The sequence below is a fragment of the Fukomys damarensis genome, unplaced genomic scaffold (assembly GCF_012274545.1).
Source record: "Fukomys damarensis isolate Sample0158 unplaced genomic scaffold, DMR_v1.0_HiC HiC_scaffold_2, whole genome shotgun sequence".
Lineage (NCBI taxonomy): Eukaryota > Metazoa > Chordata > Mammalia > Rodentia > Bathyergidae > Fukomys > Fukomys damarensis.
The window spans coordinates 38163829-38173629 of record NW_022900914.1 but is presented as its reverse complement, the minus strand read 5'-3'; the positions used below and the strand labels follow the sequence as shown (position 1 = coordinate 38173629).

Sequence of the window (9801 nt, the reverse complement as noted above, 5' to 3'; positions counted from 1 at the left end):
GCAGGGGAGGGAAGGGGAAGCCAGGGCGGCGGCCCTTCAGGGCGATGCTGTGGTTTCCCAGGTCTGGAATCGCTGCGGGAATTGAGGGGTGCGGCGAGCGGGCCGGCTCTTAGGGCAGAAAGCCGCTGTCTGTCGCCTGCCCTGGGTGAACCCGGCGCGGGGCAGGGAAGCGACACGCGCGCTCTCACCTTTCCTGGTGCAGATTTTGGCCGAGAGCTCACGCCCAGACGGTGCCTTGAGTTCTCTCCTGGACGCCACCTATCTCACCTTTGCAACATTTGGCAAGTTCCGGTTACTTCCGAAATATTTACATTTTATTTATATCACAACCCATTAGCGAGGACGGAAGACTGTACTCACACGCTGGTACGATTGCAGCTTGGTGCACTTTATAAATAATAGGTATTCACGATTCCTTTCACGGGATTTCACCTCTAGCAAAAACTGCGCTCTTTGGAAAGTGTTTTGAGTACGTATGGATTTATCAGAGACAATGAGTGGACAGTGGAAGAGTGGGGAGTACCTGACATTTGGGTCACCCCGTGCTGTCCTGCCCTGTGCCTGTAGTCTGCTCCTTTATGAAAGAAAGTAGTGAGTGAAGAACGTTTTCTCCCTTTGCTAACCAGAGCTGCATTACATCTTCAAAGAACGAAACCAGTTGTGTGTAGCCCTGCTTCACAGTGCTTTGAAACCAGAAGAAAATGACATTGTGACTTCCCCTTTCATACTTCACCAGTGTGGACCACTTGACAAGGATGTGTCAGGGAAGAGCTGATCAGAAATCAGTGGGCACCGTTTTCTTGTGGATTAGCTGCTCACCTTTTATCCAATTCAGAAAGAATGTTACTGAATATGACATAGTAAGAGATACGATCATTTGAACCTAGTGGAAAATAAAACTTAATAGAACCCTTAAAGGTAGATGCTATAATCACTAAAATGTATATGGGTAAAAATGACTCTCGAGTTATGACCAACTTGGGTTATGACCAGAATTTTAGTTTTAATTTACAGTCTCGGGTTACAATCTGAATGTGGCCACTTGTGCTTCCAGATGGTCTCAGATACAGATTTAACCCTTAAAGGGTCCTAGGTGAAACATTACAACATAATTTCCTGGGTGTGGTTGAGAAATCCTGGACCAGTGTCTCTCTGAGGACACTGAGATCTGCCTGTGTACATGAGAGACATTGAAGGCTGTGTAGAGGAGCCTGAGCCTTCAGTTGCCTAATGAGTTATATCCAGCCCTTGCAAGCAAATTGAGTTCATTAAGTCAAGGGTTCACTGTATTTACACAAAAACTGATCACAATGAAAATTTCATTAAAATGTACTTTTTTCCCCCAGCACCGAGGATTGAACCCAGGGCCTTCAAACTGAGTTACATCTTCTGCCCTTTTCTGGCTCTTTTTTTTTAACAGGGTCTCATAAATTGCCCAGGCTGGCTCGAATTTATAATCATGCTGCTCAGCTTCCCAGAATGCTGGGATTACAGGGATGCACCACCACACCTGGCTTAAAGTGTATTAATTTCATTAATGTAAGTGGAAAAAGTCTCTTATGTAGATGATTGATCAAAAATTAGGTGAGGGGGCCAGGGATTTAGCTCAGTGGCACTGCACCTGCCTGGCAAGTGCAAGTTCCTGAGTTCGATCCCCAGTACCAGAGGTGGGACAAAAAAAAAAAAAAAAAAAAAAAAAAAAAACCCAAAAAACAGGTGAGCACACCTGTAATCCCAGCTACTCGGGGTTAAGGCAAGAGGTCACAAATTTAAGGCCAGCTTGGACAATTTATCAAGATGCTATCTCAAATTAAAATTTAAAAGGTAGAAAGGGCTAACCAAGACCACCTGTCATATAAAGGTACAAGATCCTAATAATGAATGTAACTGTGTTATATACCTAAAATGTACCAATAAACAATAAAAGAAAAAGAAGAAGAAAGGGCTGAAGACCTAACTCAGTGCTCCCTGGCTCCATTCCCACCACAACCACTAAAAAATAAAATAAAACAAAATAATAAAATAAAATAATTAAACTAAACTAAAATGTTTAATCAAAAAACTAAGGGCCGGGATTTAGCTCAGTGGTTCTGCTACCTGCCTTGCAAGTGCAAGGTCCAGAGTTCAATCCCTGGTACCAGGAAAAAAAAAAAGAAAGAAACTAATTTCAGCCAGGTGTTGTGTTTTGATTTGAGGGAGTGAGGTACAAATTGGATAACTGTAGATGACATCTTGCTTGCAGTATAGCCAGGTGGATAACACAGACAGGCTTTGCGGCATCTAATGCAAAATGCTCTTTCTTCCCATAACCATAATGTGCTGCATTAAACCCAAATTGCTTTCTCCTTCTCTTAGCACTATTCTACTACACGTTAGAGAAAGCAGCCACAGTCTGTGTCCAGGACTTGACATGAGCAGGGGACTCACTAGACAATTAGAACTTGGAACTAGTTCCATGTCACCACAGATCTGTGAGCTGCTGTGCTGCTCCCTTTATGAGTCATAATTTCATTTTATTATCCTGCTGTCCATACCTCATTTAACTGCATTCCTATTTACTGAGCTACCAATACGCACATCTGCCTGCAGGAACAACATGCTGTCCCTGTAGCACAGAGTGGACTGTGTGCAGCCTGCACCCTCGCTGGGTCTGCGAGGGCCAGTACTCTTCTTCCTCTTCATCCATCTGCTAGAGCTGGGCCAGGCACCCAGACGACACCTAGGAAATCTGTTTGGATGACTGGAGAAATAAAGGAAAGATTATCTTTCAAACTTGTGTCTTCCAACCTGTTAATGGGCTGGAAAATCTACTAAGGGGTATTAGTCTTGTTTTTTGGGGTTTTTTTTGTTTTTTTTTTTTTTGTTTTATACTGGAGATTGAACTCGGGTCCTTGCGCTTACCAGGCAGTCGGCGGAATCACTGGGCTAAATCCACAGCCCTTGTTTTTTGTTTTTTTCACAGTACTGAGGATTGAACCCAGGGACAGTCTACCATTGGCCTTCATCCCCAGCCCTTTTCAAATTTTCTATTATTTATTTTTGGCAGTACTGAGGATTAAACCCAGCAGTGACTTAGCAATGAATTACATTTGCAGCCACACCCCCACCCCCCACTTTTTTTTGGAGCGGTCTCACTATATAGTTAGTTGAGGCTGTCCTTGAGCTGTGTATCCCAGGTTGGCCTCAAACTTCTGAGGATCCTCCTGCCTCAGCCTCTCTAGTGCTGGGATTATAGGTGTGTGCCACCAAACCCAGCTTCTACCATCATTTTCATTTTAATGACATAGAATACAATTTACATGCTCAGTGTGGTTACATATGGTTAAGGGAGATATTGTTAAATCATCGAGACTGTTATGTGTGCTTGTGTCGTGTGGGCAGTGATATGGTTACATTTTTTTTTTTTTAAGGTTCAAAGCCACTGCTGGTAGCAAACACAAAAATACAATAGTTTACAACTGACTCTTCAACTGTCTTGCACATCATAGAGTCCTCCATGCCCAGCATTTGAAGAGACAATAAATAGTAAAGTATTTGTGGAATACACTGGTGCAGGAGAGTGAAAGAAAACTGGTGTCGCTGAAGGGGTATGAATGGAGAACTGGACCTTGTTGGGAAAGTGGAATTTCAACAGGCAGAGACAGAAGAGGTCGTTCCATTCCAAATAAGAGCAGCATCAGTAAAAGTGTGAAAGTTGGGAATGTACTGGGTAGGAAGCAGGAGGGGCACAGAACAGGCAAGAAGACAGTAATGAGGACACAGCAGAGGCCATGTGAGGAAAGTGGAAGTGTAGAAGCCCGTGTGAAGACAGCAGTGAAGCAAATGCACTGAGCTGTCTCCCAGAGCAGTGTTAGACCATGCTGCGAGGGTGCCAGTCGTGGCACTACTGTTTACTGGTTGAGTGATCTCAGACAAGTTCCTCCACCTCTTTATACTCCATTATGTATAAAATGGGCAGTGTTACTACCTATCTGTAGCAGTAACTGTGAGAGATCAGAATATACTTCCCCCAAACATGAAGGATTGTGAAGCTGAAGACAATTAAACAGTACATGCAGGAAAGCTGCCAGATCTCCATTTTCTTAAAAGCAGAACATAGATTTACAAAGATAAAAGGTATCCCATTCCCCTTCTACCAGGGAGAACAAAGGTTAACTATTGAAGACAACTATGGATCCTTACTAGGTGGAGATGGCTGCAGAGGAACTTTACCACCAAGTGTTGCCATGTGATCGGTTCTGGTTCACAGACCTAAGCAGAGGTGTTGGGATAAGTCTTGCAGGTTTAGAACGTACTTGTTCTTGCCCTTTCTTCTTCCTGCTGGTTGGAACGTGAATGTGGTGGCTGGGATTGGAAAGGTGATGGTGGATCCTGATGTTAAGCTGTGTTCTGAGAATTGCTGGTAATAAGCCTAATGCCTGAATAATCGTGTATCTTCTATTCTTGCCACAGACGGCCTGTTTTATATGAGAGGTAGATAAATGACTACCTTGCTTACTGGTTTTATAAATCAATCTTTATCTAGTACTCACTGTATTTGCCTTCCCATAAGTTGCTGCCCCTATGGACCAAAATGTTTCGTCTTGTCACTTCTTTAAATATTTACTGTTTGAACACAGCCAGCCTCTCAGGACCTAAATTCAAGAAACCTGGAAAAGGTGTCTTTCTTAGTCAAAAGACAAGATCACTTGGAACCAAGAAAGAGCTGACAGGAAAACTAGAAAGCACAGAAAAACTGGAGAAATAGAAAACAGTGCAGAGAAAAGACAGCAGTCTGCAACAATAACCCCAGCTCTTAGGGAGAGGATCTGACTCCACAGGCATAATCCAAGCCCTGAGAGGGTTGGCAGCTCCAGGAAGAAACAACGGATGGGCAGTGATGGACCCAAGGAAGGTCCACAATTATTCTAAGCTGCAAAAACAGCATACGGTTTTACTCTAAAAGTGACTGAGCTTTGCACAGTGGCAGTACTGTAGCCAATGAGGTTTATCCGAGGCACAAGTACTGCTAATTAAAAGTGACTGCCGGGCGTGGTAGTGCATGCCTGTAATCCCAGCACTCGGGAGGTTGAGGCAGGAGGATCACTGTGAGTTGGAGACCAGCCTGGGCTACATAGTGAGTTCCAGGGCAGTCTCAACTACATTGTGAGACCCTGTCTGAAAAAAAAAAAAAAAACAATAAAATTTAAAAAGTGACTCCATATGGCAGGCTAGAGTTGGAGAAGAAATCCAGTGCAGTGCCCACCATATTTGGGAGTGACTGATTTATCAGGACCCATTCTTGGCAGGGGTGACTTTAAGACTGAGCTACTCTGAGAACAGAACAGACACACTTCAGGATTTCTGGGGACACTCTACCAGACTGTCTGGATGGGACATGGTCACAAGAGTCAGATGTGGAAAGGGTCCAGTTAGTCACAGACCCCCTGATAGGTTTCATCAGCAGGAATTCAGCTTGGGAAGGACACAGTGGTCCTGTCTGATCGTGTGTTTTTTGGAGGGCACAAACTCTAAAAGCCTCTGGAGTGAATATAGCCCTAAGGCAGACACCACACTATTAACTGACCATCACTAAGTAGGAAAGGCTAGGCAGGACTCAACAGTCACACAAAAAAGTGGGCATGGAAACAAAATAGGCCCTAGCTGTGACTTACTATCCCTCCCCCATGCCTGGTGGGTTCTGATTTTACAGACCCTGAAAAGCAACTACTCACCCAAATATGGGGAGGGAATTTTTAGATTCTCTTTTTCTTTGATTATTGGGATTTTTGTTCATTTTTCTCCAGACAAGGTCTTGTTATGTAGTTCAGGCTGACTTTGAACTCACAGCAATTCTCCTGCCTCACTCTCCCAAGTACTGGGATGACAGGCATGCACCACCAGCTCCTCATCAGTTCTTTTTTTTTTTTTTTCCAGTACTGGGGATCAAACACAAGACCTTTTGAGGCGGGCGCAGTGCCTCTAAGCTAAATCCCTGGCCTCCCCATTTTCTTATTTTTTTTTCTGTTATTTTTATCTAATTCTATTAGCTTTCTTTTACTCTCTAGCTCACTTTTCTCTCTTCCTATCTTTAACTTCTTTTTCAAATTTTACTCTTTCATTTTTCCCTTTCCCCACTACCTTTATTTCCATTGTTTTTAATATTAAGCCTTATTAATTTCTAACCGTGTAGTTAATTTGGTGTTGTTATTGCTGAATTCTTTTTTATTATAAATGGTAGTATAGTGGTTGAATTTAGTAAATATTCACTGTATGTCAGTATTTGCTATGACTGTGTCTATATTATTGTTATAGATGTCTTTCTATTGTTAGGGGTGATACAGTTGCAGATTTTATTGACTCTTTTTGAGGGGGGAGTATGGGGGAACGAACTTGGGACCTTGAGATTGTGAGGCAGGTGGTGGAACCAGTGAGCTAAATCCCTGGCTATTGACTTTTATGGTATGTGAATATTCAGTTTATCTTAGACACTATTATTATAGCTGTTGTTTTGCTATTGGCAGTGATGGCATAGTGTTACTTTTAATTGGTTTTTACTCTATGCCAATATCAGGTTTATCTTTGTGTCACCAACATTACTGCAGTTCACTTTCTCCCCTCTTAGTAGTGTGCAGGATCAAGCCCCCAGGAGGATAGACCCTGAGAAGACCTTCAAATTGTATGCTGAGTAAACTGAAAAGGGATGTAAACACCCAAACATAACTAAACACAAGGACACATCACAGAGAGACAGACTATAACTAAAGAGATAGACATAGTAGTAACAAAATGTTTGACTAGATCAAAGAAGAAACAGATTAGTAAATTCATAATATGGTTAGCTAGCTTAAAAGAGAATTGCATTAAAATTTTTTTATTAAAAAAGATTAAGGATTTTACCAATAAAATATTTTGGCAAGATTAAAGATGAAACAAAAAATAAACTAACTGAGTTAAACAAGACAACTCAAGATATGAATAACCAGTTTGGTAAATAATTCAAAATTATGAAAAGTAAGCAAGCAGAAATACAAGAAATGAAAAATTCAATAAAAAGCATGGATAGCAGATATAACCAATGTGAAGACAGAGTATCAGAAACTGAAGACAAGGTGAATATAGTAAATCATAAACTTAGTGGTACCCTGAAAACAACAAGATACCATGCAAGCTAGATCCAACAGCTGCAAAAGACAAAAAAAAAAACAAAACAAAACAACCCAAAAAAAAGCCTCAGAAGTATACAAATAAGGGAAAAATTAGATGACTCCAAGGGTTTAAAAATTTATTTGCTAAAAGGAGAAAATACAAATGACTTAAAAAAGTTGTTTGCAGAATTAATGACAGAAAACCTCCCAAACAGAGGGGAAGAATTTGACATTCAGATAACTGAGGCATATAGGACCCCAACTAGCCACAATCAAAAAAAATCTACACCTAGACATATAATAATCAAGATCCCAGAAACCCAACAGAAGAACAAAATACTACAAGCATTAAGAGAAAAGAAACAAATCACACGCAAAGGAAAGCCCATCAGAATCAAAGCAGACTTTTCAACACAAACTCTTGGGGCAAGGAGAGCCTGGAATGAGATATTTCAAGTACTAAAAGAGAACAATCTCCAATCTAGACTGATGTATCCTGCAAAACTCTCTTTCAAAATGGATGGGGAAATAAGACACTTCCACGACAAAGAACACCTGAGAAACTGCATGAATACCAAACCAGCACTATAATCAATTCTAAACAAGATCCTAGAAAAAGACAATGAAGGCAACAACACCATCAGGCCCAACAGAGCAAATAGGCAAGGCAAGAAACTAAAAGGAGAAGGTGAAAAAGTAAAAAGAGTCAACAAAAGGCCAATAACATGTCAATAATAAGTCAGTACATATCAGTTATAATCATCAATGTCAATGGCCTCAACTCACCAATCAAGAGAAACAGACTGGCAAAATGGAATAAGAAGCAAAATCCAACAATATGTTGTATACAAGAAACACACCTAGGGCAAAAAGAAGCCCATAGACTGAAAGTGAAAGGATAGAAAATAATTCTCCATGTGACAGGAGCCCAGAAAAAAACAGGGGTAGCAATTTTATTTGCAGACAAAGCAAATTTCAAACCAAAACTGATTCTAGTATTATTGATGTAGGACGGTACTGTATCATACCTCTGTGAATGTAAAATATCTTGTACCTCCTTCATGATACATAGTAGTGACCATGCTTTATCAGAGCTATAGTTAATGATGTTACTCTAGAAGGTTCTCTTTCCAGATGATGATTAAGATGCTAACTAAAAAAATGGTGCCAGGTACCACACAGCAACAGAACTTTGCTGTTTTCTGGATATTATTCTTTTCTTTGTTTTTTTGTTTTTGTTTTTTTAATGGAATGTGCTCAATGTCCATAATTTTGCTCAGATGACTGCAGAACCTGGAAAAGCTGTTGCAGCTATTGATGCATAACATACTGCTATTATTGGTCTTTTTTATATAAATATAAATATATATATAAATATGTAAGGTCATAACTATGTGGGTTTGATTACAGAAACTAATAACGTATTCTTTAAATAATGAAAAAAAAGAATAAGATAAGACTACAAGAGCAAGAAGCAATTTAAATATGTTAAGGGACCATTTTCATCTTCAGAATTAAGGATTATTTTAATCTTACATCATTGCCTTTTCTCTTTTACTTTCCTTTTTAGTTTTATTTTAGGATTCCCTATTTTTAATGTTCATACAGAGATTTCTTTAACTGAAATACCGAATAGTTTCTCTGGTGTGAAAAACTATAATAGTACACAGGATCCTAATGATTAATAATGTGAAATAGGAAGTAAAGGGCTAAAGGTGTAGGGAAAGTGGGAAGGGTGGGGGAAAGGTAATAAGGGAGAGGAAAAAAAATATGAGAAACTGAAAAAATGGAAATAAAGTGTTTGTAAATGGGGAGGGGAGGAGGGGGTGAAGGGAGAGCAGGGACAAGGGGAAAAACTGAGAACCAAGACCTATCATGTAAAGGTACAGGATCCCAATAATGATTGTAACTGTATTGTATACCTAGATTGTACCAATAAACTCAATAAAAAGAAAAAAAATTTATTCACTAAAATTATAGCAGAAAAATTTCCAAATCTAGGGAAATAATTTGATTTATTTGAATAACCATGCCCAGAACAGAACCTCTCTGTGATACATCGTGAGCCGAGTATGGTGGCACATGCCTGTCAACACTTGGGAGGCAGAAGGATCTCTGCAAGTTTGAGGCCAGCTACATGGAAGAGACCCTGCCTCAAAAAAAAAAAAAAAATCCATGACACATCATAATAAAAATTCTAGAAATTTAACAAAAGGAAAGAATATTGAAAGCTGTTAGAGAAAAAACACCATGTAACCCATAAAGGCAAGCCTAACAAAATAATAGTGGAATTCTCAGGACAAGCCTGAAGGGCCACAAGAGCTCGAAGTATTTTACAAGACCTAAAAGAAAATAACTGTCAACCCAGACTTTTATATCCTCAAAATTAGCCTTTAAAGGGCTGGGGATTTAGCTCAGTGGTTCAGTGGCCTGCCTTGCAAGCGCAAGGACCCAAGTTCATAAAGGCAAGCCTAACAAAATAATAGTGGAATTCTCAGGACAAGCCTGAAGGGCCACAAGAGCTCGAAGTATTTTACAAGACCTAAAAGAAAATAACTGTCAACCCAGACTTTTATATCCTCAAAATTAGCCTTTAAAGGGCTGGGGATTTAGCTCAGTGGTTCAGTGGCCTGCCTTGCAAGCGCAAGGACCCAAGTTCAACCCCCGGTGTCCC

The 9801-nt window shown here is 40.4% G+C and overlaps 1 pseudogene; it reads left to right on the top strand.

Moving 5' to 3' along the window:
• Positions 1-4951: 4951 nt before the first annotated feature.
• LOC117286738 lies at positions 4952-5064 on the top strand (annotated as a pseudogene).
• Positions 5065-9801: the final 4737 nt, after the last annotated feature.